The sequence below is a fragment of the Chelmon rostratus genome, chromosome 15 (assembly GCF_017976325.1).
Source record: "Chelmon rostratus isolate fCheRos1 chromosome 15, fCheRos1.pri, whole genome shotgun sequence".
Taxonomy (NCBI): domain Eukaryota; kingdom Metazoa; phylum Chordata; class Actinopteri; order Chaetodontiformes; family Chaetodontidae; genus Chelmon; species Chelmon rostratus.
In genome coordinates, this window is record NC_055672.1 from 20,957,674 (window position 1) to 20,978,277 (window position 20,604).

At 42.2% G+C, this 20,604-nt stretch overlaps 1 protein-coding gene across 2 annotated transcripts in view; it reads right to left on the minus strand.

Annotated features, from left to right (window-relative positions):
• lrfn5a (leucine rich repeat and fibronectin type III domain containing 5a) overlaps positions 1-20,604 on the minus strand; it is a 104,594-nt gene that overhangs the window by 40,025 nt on the left and 43,965 nt on the right. For both annotated transcript variants that reach the window (XM_041953787.1, XM_041953785.1), the window contains one exon: positions 13,437-13,547. The gene's annotated coding sequence lies outside the window, so the exon portion shown is untranslated. The remainder of the gene's footprint in view (positions 1-13,436; positions 13,548-20,604) is intronic.

Sequence of the window (20,604 nt, forward strand, 5' to 3'; positions counted from 1 at the left end):
ATTTGGTCAGGTGGCAGATGTGTGAGGTTTGCATCACTTGGAGGAAATTGATTTAAATGAGAGTATAGAGTGAACTGGGTGCACTTTGATACCTGAATCTGATATAGTAAAACCCCACACATACGGAAACATGTGTGAGCATGTGTGCGTGTGTGTACCTGTGCATGTGCCACATTGCCTTTAATGTGTCAGAGACTTATCAATAGCTGCTGGCTAATCACCACAGTAACTAGGTTAAATACAGATCACCACTGCATGTATGTGTGTTTCTGTGTGTGCTTGTGTGTACACACATGCAAACATACACAAGTAATCAACACAATAACTAGGCTAAATACAGCTTGTGCGTGTGTGTGTGTGTGTGTGGTATGAGTGCATGTGTGTGCATTAGCCCTCGCATTAAAAATACCTGCACGCCACTGTGTGTGATCACTTCATAATACCTGGGAGTGTGGCTAATCTAAATTTATCCATCAAAAGCTACTTGTCACTTCACAGTCAGAGAATCATTTACTGGCTACTGTGAAAGATGATGATGGCGTCTGTGTGCATATGTGCGTGCATGCGTGCATCTGTGTGTGTGTGTAAAATAGAAAAAGCTGCAGATTTAAAGTCATCCTGTGATTTCTCTGAAGTGTTACAGTTCTAAACACACCTGCCTAAACTTGTCACAGATTGCATTTTAATATGAATAATCGGGCAGTTCAGCGTCAGCGGACATCCTCTGTCAGCTGTGCTGACATGAGGCCGGTCCCCAAGAGGTATGAATGCTAGAGAGAGGATCAAATTTGAGTACACCAGTGTCGTGTATGAATGCTGTGTGTGTGTGTGTGTCCCTTTATAACTGGCGCTTAAAGCTCAATGTGCCAACCACAAAGGGACACAATTACTGACACACAGTGTCTCTGAAAGCTGGTAACTGGATTCATCTGCTCTATAAAGGAGCTAAAACACTCTGTAGTGCTCAATAAAATGAGAGTGTTGTAAAATGATAGAAAAGATATTTTCATGGTGCTTAAGTTTAACATAACTGCGACGAAATTACAACGGCCCTGCTATGCAAAGATGAGTGATATAACCATAGCTCGAGCTGAACAGACCACTGAGACTGTGTATATAGTACACAGGGAGGAGCTTTGCCTGGTGCAGAATGTAAAGCAACTGCATAGCACAGGGATGTCACTGTGCCACTGAGGGCAGAGAGTCTGCATGCTCTTATTCCATTCAAACAAATTCAGAAGAGGAAGGTGTTCCCTGTCAATGTGCAGCCACACTCTCTCCACACTGCTTCACAGTCCATATGTGCAGGGAGTGACCCCAGACAAACCACCTGTGAGGCTTTTGATGATATTTGTGTGAGAGGGCAGCCATCGCCACTACAAGGTGTAAGAGACAGTTGTTAAATGTTGCCGCTGAGAGTGGCCAGTTCTCTCTTGGCAAGTTCTGTTGGCTTTTGTGAAAAGTAATGCCGCTAAAGATGTCCACCGGTTCCTGGACATACGCTGCATTTGGTTAGTTGGCTGCCACTGAATTATTTACTTGGTGAATAATAATTTCCACTACAACCAGGCGACAGGCAGGCTTGCGGTCTCTGAGACGGATGGCATTCTCCCTCAGAACTTAAATCCTGATTCCGGGAAGGGCACTGATGTTTGATGTAATGGTTGCAAATTCTGTGTTCTGGCTTCTCGAAACGTCATGTGATCACCGCTGGTTCTGACTATGCTCACAGAGGTTCAGCGGCATTTCTCTCTGGTGCTACTGACGCACTCACACCTGCACCCCAGATGCAGCCTGGAGACCTCTCAGAGGAGGGACACACTCTCATGATTCAGGCTGGGGGTCAAAATCACATTCAGGCTGTGCCTTTGTCTCTGAGGCCCCTTGCTATCGTCATTCCAGGCTATTACACTGGATCTAGTGTAAATGTGCCTGGTGCAAATGTGCCTCTGGGATCCGAGCCCTGAGCAGTTCCCTAGGGCTACGGTGGTTGCCTTCAGGCGGCTATGGTTAGCCCTATGCTCACGGGAGAACGAAGAGAAAATTGGCAGAGGATGTGCAGTGGAGCCAGTGATGCATCTTCAATTGGTGGTGGCAGATCCCTTCCTGACAGGATGGAAGACAGTGCACAAGGTGCAGGGCACGCTTGGCTCAGGACTAGCCCATCATATCAGTGTCCTGGAGCCACAGAAGTTACTGCTATCCATCTGCCATTTACTTCCATACAGCATCTTAGATTGCTGCAAGTCCTTATACATTGATCTTTTACCTTGAGTCTCTCTGCTAGAAGTCTCAGCCCGGGCAGGTGGACCCCCTGGAAGCAGCATTTCCTCCCCTCGGAACAAATGCTATGGCTCACCAATGCCCACGTTACTGGTGATTTCAATCAGAAGCTTGAATATCTGTTCCGTCAAATTGTCTTGTAAACAGTCATAACAGAACACCTACACTGATTCCTGTGAACTGTTTCAGCAATTTTTCCCTGTAATTATTATTCCTGGGCACCATATGGAGCTACGCGGTTTCAAAACAACATGGTGTGATATTAACTCTAATTACCATTGAAAACTTGACACGGGGCTTTCACCACCCACGACACCAGTTTTGCTTGTTTACCAGACGAGATAGTCCAACTGTACAGACTGTTTGGAATTAATAGGTCAGTCAACACACATAGTAACAGAGGTGCTGCTTTGCAATGAGTACATCATGTTTTATCTTCCTTTCTCTTTATCTTATCTTCATCTTTCGATCATATTTTAAATATGCTTTAACATTAAGCATTACACCACGCTCTTGTAAACAATACGTTAAGTACAGAGTAAATCATGTGCCGGTTGTTTTTTTATCAGTCATATTTAGCTCTTGACATTGATTTGAAATTCACCAGCCGCTGCTGGCAAAAGGTCTGTTAACCAGAAGGTTATTACAGAAAACACACACACACACACACACACACACACACACAGAAACACACACACACAGAAGTCATTAAGAAGGCGTAGGCAGCGTTTTTCCTGTTGAGGGACTTAACAACATATTTCTCCAATGAGCGCAGTCATCTACATCCATATTTGGACAACCACAGCGCATTTCCTGTCTAAGCTTTCCACCGACATCAGCAGTTAACAAAGGCATAATGGGACAGATAGATGGAGAGAATAAGACAGAGGGTGAATCTGAGATGCAGGAGAGCATAAATCCACCTAAACTCATTTTTAAATGTACATCTGTCTGTGCGTTTATTCATTAGTTTATGGAAATATCACCTTTATACAACCCTGACTGCAAAGACATTGGCTGTGTAAAACATAAATAAAACAGTATGTGACCATTTGCTAATCCTTTTTGATGCACGATCAATTGTACAGTACAAAGACAATATATTTATTGTTTGACCTCATCAGCTTCATTGATTTTTGTAAATATCTGCTTATTCTGAATTTGAAGCAGCAACATGTTTCAAACACATTGAGACAGGAGCAGCAAAAGACTGGGAAAGATGTGGAACGCTCCAAAAACACCTGTTTGGATCATTCCTCAGGTAAACAGGTGATAGTATCATGATTGGGTATGAAAGGAGCATCCTGGAAAGGTTCAGACATTCACTGCTACTTTGTGCCATGTCACTAGTTGTGGACCAGGTAGTACAAGTATGGATCGTGTGCTTTCCTTCACACATTATCTGTGTATTGCATACAAATATCTGTGATCGGTAAAACAGCCCAAACCAAACCCGAGCTAAGCCATAAAAACATCAGTTAGACTCTTTAGTATAATAATGCCTTCAGTGTAATGAGAACATGGTGCAGTCTGCACTTGTGTCAGTTCATCCATTATGATTAAGAAACGAGTGAGCTGAGTGTAAACACTGACACGCAGCACATGAGACAAAGTCCATAAACTTTCCATACTGAGGAAGAACACCTGAAATACTGTGAAGAAAGAAGTGCTCTCTAAATATTTCCCACTAACTAAATCCTAAAGACAAATTCATTCAGCCTGAATGAAACGACTGGAGGGCCTACCTGCCTGTTTACATATGTATACGGAGGTAGACAAAGTATTTCATTAGGAGATATTTTGCTGAAGCTATAGCGCAGGAATAGCTTTGGAGGGAGGCGTTTTTTTTGGGGGGGGGCTTCAACCCACAGCTTTAACTCTGTGAGTCGGTTGTAAACTTTCTCTCGGGCTGACTTATTAATGCTTCCAGCTGACCTGTTTTAAAAAAGAACCCCATGAAAGCATCTTAAATATGCATCTGATGGCTACATACATAATAAAAAAAAGACTGAAGACTGAGGCTAAAGCTCACAGGTCCCATGCAGAAAATCAGCATCATGTTGAAACATGATGAGGACATGGGAATAAAGAGCTGCATTGTTCATATACTGCAGTGTGAAGCTCGTTAGATTGAGTATTATAGTACAGAATTAAGAGTCCAATGAAATGTCCCTTACATATCGCCATTGATTGTCGAGATACTGTACAAACAGTACCTGACAAACAAGTCATGTTGGGTTAACTTCCCTAAATAAAATGCACCAATGTCTGCAGACCTTGCCCCTCGGTGTGCCTAGTTACAGATGCAGAGGTACGAGTGTGGAGTGGGTTAGTAAACTGCCCGTTGTTTCACTCTTTATATTCTCCATGAACAACCAGACAGAATTAAACAACCTGCTGGCCTGACGGCACTCTGTGGAGTGCATCTGTGCAGCACCACACTTCTTCTCCTTCTGCTGTTTTATTTAAATTTTTTAGGAGGCCGTGTGTGATCATGTGCTGAGGGGTAGCCTCTGGACATGGATACGGACACAGACATGAGTATTATCTGCTCAGCTCAGGCCTACATTTCACACATTGGCAGCGTAGAAAAGCCTCTAGAATGGCTTTTCAACTAATACGGGGCACTGCAGCTCTTCAGTGGAAACCTTAAATAAATGCAAATACAAATAATAAGCAAAACATTAGGTTGTATGCAAAGGAAAAAGGGCAGCTTTAATTAGGGCAGAATGGCCACACAATGAAGCCAGAAATCGTCAGTATAATCCTTTAATCACCATGAGAGAGCACATCTCCAACAAACAGGAAAAATCCAACACTACACACGCTTTCTGTTAGGAATTCAGGATGTGCAGGAGCATCTATTTTTACCACCGAGAAGACAGGGAGGGAGGTGAAGATATACACAAAGGGGTAGAGACAGAGGGGAAGGTATACAGACTCACATCAGCAAGCCAGCCAAGACACAAAATGCAGAGATAGACAAAGATGACGGAAGAAAGAAAGAGAATGAAACCTTGTAATGTTGAACCAAGGTGCTCAATAAGAAATGAGGTAAGAAGAAAGACAGAGAGGGACCATGACAGTGGAAACAGGCAGGGAGGCAATGAAAAGAGATAAGATCTACCTAGTAGGAAGAAGAGGAGGGGAAACAAAAAAAGTGAGCACAACAGAGACCTCAGCTATGAAAAAGCAGCAGACATGTTGGTAGAGAGACACATTTAGCTTTAGGGGAGGAAGGCTAGCATCTGCAAGCTGTCTGACTGAACACGTCGGTTTGAAAAGGGAAATGGGGGCAGCTCAGGCAACACAAATGTGGACAGTTTTGACGTGCATTAATGAAACAGCTAAATTAGAAAGCACAAAGGGGAATATATCCAGCAATGTCCTCAATAATGCATCTCTATAGCAAAAAGCACCCAGTAATGTTGCACACGCTGCCTCATGTTCTATGCAAACTGTAGATGTGACACAATCTTTTGATATCAGCAGCTTGTGAGCTAATGCAACAGGGAGTAGCCATTTTCCAAAGCATATCATTTTTTAATAGAGCGTCTACATCTCAGCTCGCACCAGTTTACTCCTGTAAGAGGCTGCGAACTGTATTGACATAGAGGATATAAGTTATTCAAAGGCACTGTGTCGCCATTCCAAATGACACAGTGCTGTTGCCATGTTTCCAAACACTGTGGAAAGTGCAGACATGAAGCGCACTTAAAAATGTCAGCACATGCAAAATTTGCTTGGTTTTTGAGTACAGCGACTGACACTATTGCCCCACAATGCAATGCACAAAGGAAACAGAGGTGCCTCTTATGTGTGTGATGGTGATACAGCTTCAAGAACAATACATATACTGATTTCTTGTTTACCACCTGCAAAGTATATTCGGTATAGTCCTAATGCCCAATTTGTGAATACAGTATATTGTAGGGGTATATTGTTCAGATAATACATTCTGCAGGTTTAAAGTCTCCATATAAACATTTAAATAGGATAGCAATCAGGATGATGTGGGGTCAGTTAACTGTAACACACATCTGTATGGCCTGATTAGTGTGCACCAGCTGCAGAGCCACTTAACAACATGTGACACACACAGATAGATACAGATGTAAGATGCAAATCACCGGCAGCACATTTTCAGACAGGTGAAGACGACAGAGAGGCCACAGTGACGGATATGAGGCTGAGACAAGCAGAGAGGAATAAAGCTGGGACGAAAGAGACAGAAATAGAAGGAGAGACAGAGGCGGAGGAGATGGAGATGGAGACGGGGAAGGAGGCAGAGCTGGAAGGAAGAGAGGTGACTGGGGAGAGAAGATAAACTTTGACGGAATCCTTGTTTGAAATGTGCCAGATTGTAGACAGTGAAAAGTTCAACATGTAATCTCTATACACCTCAGCGAGTGCGTGGGGGAACTGGATTCTAAATACTACACACAAGTAACCTGAGTTCACTGCATTGTACTGTAAAATACACACAAATGCTGTGCTTACGTAACGTCTTATATGGAATTAAAGAAAGACCAAACCAGAGGAATGTTATTAGCGAACTAGCACAGAGTGTATCATCAAGGTTGTGTTTTTATTATCCCGGCGATATAAGAACAGCTAACAAGGTAGGACAACCCAGTGAACATTAGATGATAGACAGCAAACAATGTCTAAATTTGACTTTCAAATTGAAAATTAAACTGGGGCAGTGGAAAACACATCTGCCGTGAGTAATTGTGTCTTAATTTTCTTAAATGAACTCATCTGCTTCTCTGCATCTACAGCCACATGTTTGCAACACCACGCTGTAATTATGTTCCCCTTCGCTGCCTTTCTTCTGGAAAACTTTCCCTGAATTTTTAGCAGCGGTGGGATCATTAATTAAACATTTTCTTTAACCCTTCGTGATATGCAATGTTGTCCCAAGCATTAAAAAAAAAAAAAAAAACAGAGTGAAAACCAAACCAGCCTCTGTCTGCGTCCCTAACCTCGCTGTCTCTGTCCGTTATAGTCACCTATGTGTGGTTTCTAGCCAGGCTGTGGGCTTTCAGTATACAATAAACAAGTATGGCTACCCTCACATCCTGTTTCACACACTCCATTTCCTGCCGCTGCCTACGGTGAGAGAACAACGGATAGAGATAGAGAGAAGAGCCGAGAATTTCAGAGAAGGAGTCAGAAATAATAAGACTGCGTGCAATGTGATGAGGTACTGATAGAGACAGAAAATCACTTCCTATACAAAAGATAACAAAATCCAGAGGGGCACAGCATTTCACAAAGCCACAAGAAGATGAAGAAATGCCCTAATACAACAGAAACAAGAGGAAAATGAGCAGCTTTGTTTGTCTGATAATGTTCCTAACATCCTTTTATACAAATATTCAGCGGAACAGCCGTGTGCTCTACTTTTCCTGCAACAAATCACAGCCGCGCTAACTGCTACAGCTTGTCGTAAACAAGAGGCGGCGTGATCAAAATGACTGGTGCTCTTTTGTTGATTCTGAAAATGAAGACCTCATGGCGTGATATGTTTTCTCTGTCGTGTCACTAAAGGGAAACATGTTGGAAAAAACCTTCACATCAGGCATTTGCTCTTTTCAATATCTGGCATTAGATCAATAAGGCAAAACTGAAGTATTGAGTTTATCCACCTGGATTAATCCTCCAGCTCTTCTTCCACTTCTTATATTTTGTTTACAGTGATCCCTCGCTATAACGCGGTTCACTTTTCACGGTTTCGCTACGGATTTGCACCGTGCATTGTGTTCTGCATTCTGATTGGCTAAAAAGTCTCTCCGCTTCTTCTCTACCTGTGCGTCAATAACATTGCAGTTTAATATGTACACGTACGTAAAACAGCTTGCCAAATTTACATTACGTACGTGCAAATTCTCTTGCAATTTCGAGTTTTGTCTATCACTGTGTTCTTCTCCCGAACAAACACACCTGCACCGCGGGCTTCAAAAGAAGAAAACACTGCAGAGCGGAGTCAGGATGCAGCGGCTCAGTCTGAAGAGCAGTGAAATACACCTGAGTCACTATTTGTCCGACTGTACTTTGTATTTTTTTCATAATCATTTTTAATTTTCTCCCGTTTAATCCAATTACTCGGGTCGCGGTGGGCGGTGCTAATCTCCGCAATCTGAAGCCTTCTGTTCACATCGATGATTAAAATTATTATTTGACAGTACAGCACAGAAGTTATTTGTTGAAAAAAACGTTTCTAAAGTACTTTTATTTGTCAAACAAATGCTTGAGCCTGTAAAATGGTTTGTTCTTTCTTTTCAATGTGTAATAGAGTATTTAATTGTCCAATAATTGTAAAAAAAAAAAAAAAAAAAGGTTTCTACTTCACGGATTTTGCCTATCATGGGTTCTTTTTGGAATGTAACCCCCGCGAAAAACAAGGGTATACAGTACACGGTTATGTTTAACTCAGCATGTTCACAGTTTATTCGTGGCTTTGGATCAGCAAATCAAGTCAAGACACTGCAACGTCTAAAAAAACTCACTGCTTTTCTTTTGTAATGTTTTTTCATGCTCTACGCTGACTTTAGTCACTTATAAGGAACATCCAGCCCCCACTGAGGGTAAACTAGGGTGGTAAACTATGTATTGATACTGTGTTCTCTGTTTCAGGCCCACTTGCTATGGAAGCGTTTACTTGAGACAGAAAAAAAAACGTTTGCCTTGGTTTGCTGAATTAACAAGATCATGAAGTGACTGCAACACGCTTCTGTAACTTGCTGTTGTATTGCTGTAGTAACGCGCGCCATCATGATCAGGAAAACAACACATTTCAGATAGCAGATTGCCTGCGCGGAGTCATTCCTGGAGAATGCGCCACATGTGTCGACTTGAACGAGATGCTTTAGAGAAAAAAAGGTTATCTTAAGCACTTGCCAAAAAGGATAGTCTTTCAAATGTTTAGAGATGTTTGCTGAAACACATGGCCCACACAGGGACGCTGCTGAGACAGTATTTTTCTTGCCTTGCATTTGTTTTTGTGTCTCCGCTCCTGACGTCTTGCTTTCTCATTTGTTTGAATAGTTTTGATGAATCTATCTGCACTGCGACCGCTCTGCGAACACCCCGCTGCTGTGAGGATAATTTGATTGTGGCCCTGCTTCATGAAGGCATCTCTCTTTCTCAGCTGCTCGGTCCACCTCACAAAATCATTACACCGTTTTAAAAGGCTCATATTTAACTTGACTCAACTCTCTTTACACTTCTTTTTGGTTTTATAGTTATTTTCATATATAATGCACATGTAAAATGTCATGCTAAACTGCATCTATGTTCTTTTGTGCCTCTTATATCAGGCATGTGTGTCATGCTGAGAGTGGTGAGTAAGTGTTTGTCTGCTGCTGCTGACCAAGAGCACACAACAAGGAAATAAAAGAGCACTTTGGAAGTGTTCAGCGTGACTAACAACTGCTCATAAAAGCAACAGAGGGAGAGAGCGTTTTAAGCATGACTAACTAAATACCTTGGGGTGTGTGTCTTATGTATGTGTATTTCCTCTCATGTATGAATTATCCTTGTTCCCTTGCTTTCTCCCCTTTTATCTCTCCTGTCCTCCTCCACCTCCACCTAGTCACACCGCCTCACACCTATTATCCCACGGGGCCAGAGGCGAAGCAGGGGGGAAACAGGCTCGCTCGGTGACCTGGGCCTGGCTGGCCCTCGGCCCCAGGTCTCCGCTGCCAAACTCCCCCCCGGGGATCCAGGCAACTCTCTGGGAGAAACACACACACATTCACGGACGCAGCCTGCCGAGATTATCGCACACATGCACAGCTGCCAGAGGAGGAGGTAACAGGGAGGTTAGCGGGGGGGAGCAGGAGATGAAAGGAGTGCAGAGGAGAAGAAAGACAGGACGTGATCAGGAAAAAGGAAAAAGTGAGGATGAAATGGAATATGGGACGATGATAAGAACGGAAAAATGCATTTCAAAAAAAAAAAGAAAAAAGGGTGTTCAGTGAAGAATTAAAAACGGGGCCAAAAATAGAGAGAGCAGAAAAAAGAGGGAAATAAATGCGATGAAACCTGTGCCTTATAGGGCCAGCTCTGAAGAGGGTGATGGAAAGGTCACAGCCATCCATCCACCCTTCCATCCATCTACTTCCACCTCACGTACTCTCCCTACCCCCGACATCCGTCAATCCATTCTGAACTCTTGGTACTTTCAGTCAGTCATTCATCCCTTTCTCCATCCCCTCCTTTTTTATTCCTCCTCCTTTCCCCTCCATCCCTCCATCCATCCATCCATCCACCCATCAATTCATCCATCCAGGCCTCCATTCATCAAAGTGAGTAGGGGACAGACAGAGACTTGACTTTGACTTTGATCTGATTTGCTGAGTAGTTGAGGGCTTCAGCACACACACGCGCGCACACACACACACAGGAGTGATCCAGCTCTAAAGAGAGCATTAGTTCAAGTAGCTCTCAGAAGCTGAAGGGTTGCAGGTTGAATTCCCCCGCCGGTGGATAGTCCTCTGAGTGAACTCCAAAGTATTGAAATGTGTGGCACTTCGTTCATTAAAAAGATAAAACAAACAGAGGCAGCTGTTTGATGTCTCTCCCTGTCTATCTCGGCATATCTCACTCCCTGAAGCAATGAGGAAAGTAAAAAAAAAAATTATATATATATATATCATGCTTTCTCATCTCTTGTTGTCTCTAACCCGCAGTGTGTGCACACCAACAGGAAATGATGATTGACAGGTCCTGAAAAGAAAAATGTGCCAGGTGAACACACACACACAGACACACTATATAAATATATATATTTCAGCAGTATACATAATGTGCTGAATGCAGGCCTGCCTGTTTTAATTCTCCTGTCATTCAGTTTTTTTAAACTTGTTTTGCTCCAGAGTGACATTAAAATTCATTCTTATAGACTTTTCTGTCGATTTCAGAGTAATCCTGTTAATTCTCATCTAAGTTTCCATGTTTAGAGCACAAACGAGTAGATCATGCAGTTTTAAAAGGGGCCAAAACCCATGATGACACAAAATAGCTTGTTGTGTCCAACCAACAGTCCAACGTTTTAAGTGCTTTGAGCAAAAGAAAAGCAGCAAATCCTCACATTTCAGAAGATGAATCATTAATCAATTATCAAAACTGCTCCAGGGTCTAATTAAAGATGCCCCTGAGTTGCATGATGGGAAATGTAGGATCCATCACTTTTAAGAGTTTAACCCACACTAGAGACTAAAATCAGGATCGCTCATTTTTAACCTGTTCGTCATGAATCCCCAAACTTTACAGCAATGCCATTATAACTCACATAAGTTCCCCTTCAAGTGTCCATAGTGCAGATATGCCATCTTCTATATGTATATAATAGCAGTATATGATATTTCTAACTAAGACATATAGTGATGTTATAATAAGCCTGCAAATCAGGAGAGTGAAAGACAAAATGGCTAAAAAATAAAAAGTACTGTAGTGGACTACAGTGTGATTATTGAATCTACAGAAACCATATGAACCACTTACAACTTCAAATTTGTATTTCAAGCATTTAGCTATAAATATAAGTAAATGAAAATGCCATGAGTCCTGAGAAAGCATAACCATTGTATTAAAGAGAAAAGAGAGGGGTAACATTTTCAGGTGGACGATGAACAATGATGGAGATTCTGTGAAAGGCGTGACAGACACATGCATGTGGACACACATGCATGCACTTGTCCGATCCATGAGCTGCGGATGATACGCTACAATAATCCTTCTCCTCTAGCTACGATTAGTGCTCAGCAAAAACACCCTTTATATCCATGTGTGAGATTTGTTAGGGTCAGAGCAGATTGTACATCAGCCCAAGGTGTTGTTGCAAATGTATAGCTCACACACACACACACACTTACACACACACACACACACACACACACACACACACGCACCACAGATACACACCGCGTGTATCTCATCCTCTATTTCTGCATCGATGTATCCAGTTTGCCCAGTTTGGAGAACACAGTGTCGAGGTTGGATAGATAGATAGATAGATAGATAGATAGATAGATAGATAGATAGATAGATAGATAGATTCTCGACTCTCTCTTCATTTGCCCACCTCTCTTCCTCCCTTGCTGCCTCTTTCTAGCTGAGTTCAGCAGTCAGCCACATCCCAAAGGGACGTGTTGAGGTTAGAAGTGTAGATCTAACAGCCAGCTGAAGAGAGGAAAAGGGAGAGCAGGCTTGGGAAAAGAGAGCGAGGGCACGGGGGAGAGGAAATCAGCATCAGAGTCTCAGGGGGTAAGGAGGTTAGAGGTGGATTTCTGACAGAGCAAGCCTGTATGAAGATGACAAGCTGCTATATCCTCCAGCATCTCTTATCGCCATAGCGAGGAGATAAGATATGTCGTGAAAGTAAGGGTGGGATAAAAGAAAGGTGAGAATGAAACATGTGAAGCTTTATTTGCAAAAAGGGAGAGCAACAGCACTTAAGACCTCAAGCCTGGCTTATTCGGAATAAAATGGCCAAAGTGGGGCAAACAGATTTCCATAGCTGAGCCTGACACAACCTGGTTTCAATGACGAGTCCAAACTGGGCCAGCCTGGTTTCTGCTAAAGAGCAAAACAGGGCCAGTCCGTTTTCCATAATGAGAATTAGAGAACTGAATAAGACTGTTCAGGTTTGTACTACAGGGGCAAACAAAGTCAGAGGCAGCCAAAACGCTAACATAGCTTCCACTACACAAATCCAAAGCCTGTTGCTCTGACACAGATCCAGCCTTCTTTTCCTTGATTGTGTTTCAAACTCTGGTGGGCAGCACCAGAGCCTGGTTTCTGCTACAAGCCTGGCCTCCATTACAGCCAATCATTGTTTGGAAGAGGGACAAGCTTTAATTACAAGCCTTCACAGCACAATGTTTACAGGAACACACCAACATTTAGGGAAATACATTTATTGCTGAGGATGGCGGTAAAGTTTGATACTACTCTCAACTCTGTATGTTCCATATGAAGCTACAGCCAGCAGGCAATTAGCTTAGCATTGCATGCAGACTGTCAGTCTTCTCATCTAACTCTCTCAACTCTCAGCACGGAAGTAAATGATTATATTTCTCAAAATGTCGACCTATTCCTTCAAGCAAATCCATTAAAATGATCAAAAGAAAAATAAAGTGGCTTACCTTTAAAGATGTAAAAGCGGATAACACTCTGCTTCAGGAATCACATGTTATCACGGCTATAACATCATGGATGAGGGTCAAGGTTGAAAATCTTCTTTCTGTTGTCACTCGCTGCAGAACAGGAGATAAAGAGGAAGAAACGGGTATTCAAGATAGGACTCAAACAGCAATATGACAACAAAAGAAAAACAACTCTTTAGCAGTGTAAATCACTTCCTGTGTCTCTACCTTTTGACAAGCTATCTATAGTGTATTTGTCGTGACTGAGCTGACAGCTCAGTAAAGGTCTGCCGGGTTCTCCAGCATTGACTGTGTCCAGAATTAGCTTCATTATCAGGAAACTGCTTGGTTGGCCTTTAACTGAGAACTACAAAGCTGCGACTGTGCACCATCGAACCAAGTGGAAGTGTGCTAAGTTGAGAGCACATGTCCTATAGACAGATCCCTCCCACACAGGAAATCTGCTCTCACATGCTGTTGCTACTGGATATCAATGACTTGAACAACCCTGGCCATTGATCCAAAGATATCCCGTTTTCTTCCTTCCTTCCTTCATCCTTCTCCCCTTTTTTCTTCCCCCTGATTCTTTGTACTTTCCCTCATCCCACTTTCCCAATTGGATCTTGCTCCTTTCCTACCCTGCCCAGGCTTCCCATCTTCCCTCTAGCCCTGGCTATTGCTTTTCAGCTTTCCCCCTTCAAAGCATAGAGGACACAGCTGAAACAGAGGCTGCTTCTGTACCAGCTGAGCCAGCAGGGTGGAGGGAGGGAGGCAGGGATCAAAACGAGGCAAGGAGGAAAAGAACGGGGGCAAAGACTAAGGTGGAGGGGAGGGTGAGCAGGACAGGGTCGAATAGAAAATGAAGAGGGAGCAAGTGGATGGTGACAGTGGGAGAAGGGGGGGGGGGGTTACCTGAAACAAATAGCAGAAGATGGATGGAGATGAAGAGGAAAAGAGTGGAGGGAATGTGAAAGTGAAAAAGAGAAAGACGGAAGGAGATAAAGATAGATGCACAGGAGAGACTTCTCTCACATCAATAGTGTGGTGGTGTCTGGTATCAGCAAGATCGCATAGACACACACACACACGCACACACACACACACAAAGAGTTACCACAGTCAGCCAATAATGAATTCTGCTTACAGCAGCACAAACACATGCAGTGCTTTCATCACATGCAGAATATCTACCTTTTCTAAATGTGCCCATTGGATTGCTGACACAGGTATGACTTTCTAAACACAATTTATTTATTCATCACTGTGATCGCCGTTGGCATGGCTGTAAAAAAATATTCAAAAAAATGTTTGTTGTGCTTTAAAATATCAGATAGATGGATGGATACAGTGGATGGTGTAAGGGAAATTATGGTGTAATATAGGGCTGGGCTAAAAAATGATCTTAATAAAATTACATTTCTAACTATTATATAGTTTAAGGCACGGCGTAGCTGTTTCCTCACCCACAGATGCTGTTCGGTGAGCAGAGAAGCAGCTGAAAGGTGAGACTCATTCTCTCTCATTGTTAAGATAGATAGATAGATAGATAGATAGATAGATAGATAACATAGAATGAATGATGGATTTGGGTTTGTGGCTTACTAATTCACCGCTCTTTATATATGACCTTGCAAAAGGCCGAACTGAAAGGATACGGTGGTATAATAGAGCCTCTTTGTCAGCAAATCTGCCATGAGCAGAAAAACTGATTGACTGGTGTTAATATGCAAGACCACGCCCTGAAATGCATGCAAGGGCATGTGCTTTACATCCACTGGGCACTGGGAAGAGAGGCATGCATGGATTGAATAGATCGTTAACACAAATTACTGAATGACTGATTTTGCGAGTTAATTATTGTCTGTTTCCTTCTCCAAATATCTGTTTATTTATGAACTCTTTCAAAATTTTAAATGATGTTCCACCCTGAGCATGACCCCGCGAGAAACACGACTCCGACTATAAAAGAAAGTGGTCTACCAGTTTGCCTGCACAGCAGAAAGTAGTCCAAGGCGATTATGTAACACCATACTTTGTTGCGGCGGCTATTTACAGACGCAAACAGACAAATAAAAGTCACCCACCTAATGTCGTGTCATCTATCTCACCTGTCTGACCTTGAAATACACTTTCTTTACATCTGCCTTGATTTAAAAGCTTTCGTAAGCGGGTACCTGCAAACGTAATCTGGCGATTGCAGAAGCGTTTAAACTTTGATGAAATCTGTAAAAGCACAGAGCATTAAAGTTGCACCAGACAACAGCATAACATAAACTGTGGGTCAGTGGTTAGTTTTTTGTAGTTTGCCAATGGGAAAAAGACAACTGGCGCAGTCTAATGAGCCTGCGTCCCCGGGGTGAGGCTGCATTTACTCAGTTTTTGTCCGGACTTTACAAGCGTGCATGCATCCTTTAATGAGCCCTGATACCCGGAGTGCCACAGTAACTTCACTCAATATGAGTTCCTTATGATGATGAAAGCTTTGACGAATCCCTGGGCGACACAAGAATCACAATTCTGTCCACAGAAAAAGGTCTTCGAAAAATAATTACTCTCAATTATTTAATATCTTGTCCAAGTCCAAACTGGGGAATACTATAACGACACCGCTCTGCTGCAGGAAGTCTGCTCCAATACAGTTTGTTTGTTTTTTGTTTGAGAGTTCACAGCACGGACAGTGTATCAGACAGACAGACATCATACATCTATGTTTCATGCTATCAATGTGTATTATGTATGGACCAACCAATTATCACAACATGTCATATGTGTCATATTATTCACAGGGTTACACTAATTTGGTATTTTACCTATTTTACCAGACAGGTTCAGTTAGTTCTGTTAGTGCTGATTCAAACTGAACTTTTTTTCTGCTTTTGCTGTTTCACATTAAAAGCTTGCAGCGGCAAATCTGCATGTTGCTTTTATTGTGAAGGCGTCAAAGAAAATGCAGCGTGTTTGTTATTGGAGTTTCATCAGCTGTGTTATTCTGCAACACAAACAGATCGTATCAACTAGACATGAACAAATTCTGCACTATTTGGCCAGTAGATCATTTCTAAATACTGCAGGGAGCTGAAACAACTCGAAAGACCTCTCACATCGTATGTATTTGACAAAAATAGAAATACATGTAAGACCTATTTGTTTAACAAGCAGCCAGCCTATATTTAGGAGGTACTTACTGAGCATTAACAGCTAACATTAGCTTAGCCCTGGTGACCTCGTGCAGTGCAGTCCTCATAGTGAAGCTGTGTGGTTCACGAACCTTCAAACTCTGAGAAAAAGCAGGTATTTCCTGACTGAGGGGTTACCAAACCAATGCAGGCAAAGCCAGCAGTGGCTAGCCAGCTTCTGAGCTACCCACATCACCTCCTTTTGGTAGCAGTTAGCCGCCTGCCAACACCTACGGCCCCTGTAGCAAGCCAATATCTCCAGCAGCAGTCTGCTCTCTGAATGTACAAAACTGCTGCCATCGCTCCATCAAACTCGATCGAGCAACCAAGCCGACCCCCAAAATGTTGAAACTGAGCAGGATTAATAACTAAGATAATTAAGATGAATGTAGCACACCTTGCTTGATGTGAATCCTATTGTTGATGAAGACTTTCATTCCTGACAGAAGCGTTAAGTTACTGTTTTTAGAACTAGATTTGTTCCCCCCGATGAGATAAACATCTAAAGTTGGCACCAAAGCTGTCTGTGACCTCTGCTGTTGACAGACACAACCACTTTCACAGGTCAAGTTCACAGGTCAAAAGACTAGAAGCTGTAAGTCCCACTAAAAATCTGGTTACAACAATGCTTCATCTTCTGTTCTTTAAAGAAATAGATTGCTGTGCTTTATTATGCTAAAGTATGTGGTTACCCAGGTCCCCTGATTGTTGCCGTTGCTTTTTGTTGCAGATACTCACAAAAATGCATGTGCATTCTGTGAATCCTGTCACAGGCGCGCGTAGGAGTGCAAAACAGGACCTCTCACACACTCCTCAAACATGGACACAGTCCATTAGCACATGGAAGTAGCTTCCAAGTTTTAACATTGCAACATATGGGCATTTGACATATCAGTGTATGCAACATACATCAGACACATGCCCAGATGCGTACGTATGCCATTGGTGCGAAACAAGCCATATCCTTATGGAATCATATGTTTGAAGCTTGTCACATATGTGCAGCTGCATGCATGTAAAACAGCCAAGCGTAACAAACACTATGTTCATATGAGTGTGTGTATGTGTGCATGTGTGAGTTTTTATGTGTAACAGTTGACCGAGTCCATGGATAGCGCCCCTTGCCAGCCAGGCAGCCAGTCACTCTCCTGAATTATTGAAATAGGTTAGTGAGCAGGAAGAGAACAGCATCTGTATATGTGAGTGTTTGCAACCGTCTGCCTGTGTGCAGCCCTCCACTGCACATTCACAGCTTAAGCTTTCTGTTCTATCCAGCACTGTATAGAAGGAATTATTGGCTGTGCCGTCTATTCATTTCTAAGCCTATGAATAAAAAAAGGAGCAGTGTCGAGTCGATTTTCCTGCGAATGTAAAATATTCCAAATGGTGGATTAGATGTTTCATAGCCGGGCTTCCTGAATACTGAGCTCCCTCACGAAAATGTACTGCACCTATAATGAACTGTTTAATACTGGGCAGTATTAGTAATGTTCATATTTAATAACTAATCAGGCGAGTTTGCAAGAAGCTTCAGCTTCACTCCATTCGGCTCTTTTCTTGTCCTGTGCTGTTTTTCAGAGGCTAGAACAAATAGTGCAGCAGAATAAATATCAAACCGCTGCTCCTAGATGAGATAAATATAAAGACAGCAGGCAGAGCTTCTGATCTGTGCTGCTGTGATATTTAATGCACCGATGGAACAGACGCACAAACAATTTGTTGCATTTTTCGGTGCCTGAACCACAAAAAAGAAGAAGAAGATGGAGAGCTTTTTTTTTTTTTTTTAAACAAAAGCTGTGACAGGCCCGGAGGCACGAGGTTTCTGGACTCAAGGATGCAGACCCACACAGCAGCGAGATTTTCAAAATAAGAATAATTTATTAAACAGAAATCGCTCAGGATTTAATACAAATAAATTTGGCAAGAAATCAAAGTACAACAAAAGGTGCTAAGATGATAAAGACAAGAAGATATCAAACTAACTAAGGCACAAAAGACTAGGAGGAAAGTAACAAACAAAAGGCTTAAGGCAAAACTTGGCACTAAGGCTGGTAACAAAGTACAAACAAAGAACGCAAGGCAAGACTAATCACTATGACAAGGTAACAAAGTTCAAACAAAAGATATAACACTATTCTAATGACAAGACTTACAACGGTATCAGGAGACAAGCATCATGAAAGCTAGATAGCAAGGCAAGTACAGGACAAGGCACGAGACAATCTGGCACAGGACAAAGGGAGACGCGGACTATATATACACGAGGTAACAATGAACAGGTGGAGACAATTAGGGCGGGGTAGACAATCAGACAGGCGGGAAACACACCGGGAAGTCAAGGGCCTGAAACGAGAGGAGAGTTAGGTTTCACAATAAAACAGGAAGTGCACGACAAGACATGACGCTCGTGAACAAAAAACATTAACAAATCTGACGAGACATGACAAGCTGTCATCTTTGGATTTTAGTTTGGGTGCAGTTAAAACAAAAAACGAGATGTGGAACAAATACGGTAATGCGGTTTTGTTTTTGTTTGTTTTCATGTGAAAAATAATATTTGCCAAGCAGAGTTTAATGACAGTCACCAAGTGCAACTGCAAGCTAACAAATCAAACAATAATTAAGACATCTGGTGCATCTCAAATATGAACAGAGACACTATAAATAGAGGATGTGTAGCATGCAACTAATGCATTGTGCTGTCCTTGAGTTCGCTGTCTTTATTGTTTTTGTGTCATTTCTCATATAATACAGGGTGATGTCAACACAACCAATCAACAGGTGCGCCTATGAGGAGTCCGGTTTCCACAGCATGATGGATTGATGCCCATATTCGTGGTGCGAAAGCTCATAAAAGTCGACGTCACTTCGAGAAAAGAAACGTCTGTGCTGCACGCCAGTGACATTATGCCTTATTAGTCTTCATTATATCATCATTCCATATATGTGCACAAACAGAGACACATTCGTCACAGTCAAGAGTCATGCAGAAAGTCCAGGAAAGTTGATATATCTCACTTTTTTTCCCATGAGACGGATGATTGCATTATTCCTTTGAAGGCAAGTTATAATAATAAAAATGCATTTAATTTATAGGTGCCTTTCTGGACATTCAAAGTTATCTTTATTTATATGGCACACCTCCAACACAGAGGCAATTCAAAGTGCTTCACACAGGCACAGAAAATTCTACATCACTTTGTACCTATGAAAATGTTTCAAGCACCCATAAACACCCAGCTGTTTTTCTGAATATATATGAATTTCATCCAACTAATCTTCAGAACATTTGAAGTTTATGGGGCAGAATGTGGATCGTTTGTATTGAGTGTTTGTTGTCTAAAGACATATGCGGTTTCACTACTCTTAGCCTGGAAGACATTGTTTTATTGTCACCATAACCATGTTAATTGCTTTTACATTTTTCTTCCTGACTTCATTTCTAGTTTCTATTTCTATCTGCATTTTAAACCTGTATTTTTTGATGCTGCTGACAACAAAGATCATACTGACTCAGCTCATCTTCCAAACGCACCATGTTATCTTTGCAGATGAAGAGGGGAAAAAGTGTGGGTGGGTAAGTGTAACAGTGCAACTCTGAGATGAGTAAGTCTAATTAGCGTAGCAGTATGTTAGAATCAAACCCACTCAGCAGTAATGGAGCGCAGTATGGATGCTCCCACACATTTACTCACATTAACCCATCCAGTCACAGCGCAACACCACAGAGCTCACACTGTACCACAGTTACACAACAACGCATGTGAGAGTGTGTGTTCCTTGAATAAGCATACTGAATTTAAATGTGCAAATGTGTGTGTAACGTGGCTCACTATTTCGAAGACTTTCACCCGACTTACAACTGGATTCAATGCAAATACACCACATGCACATTGAACAAACACACACACACACAGCAAACAGCAGCTGTGGCTGTAGCTGCGGCTACGTTCAAACGCTGCTCAGTGACCCAGTAACTTGCTAACTGCTGA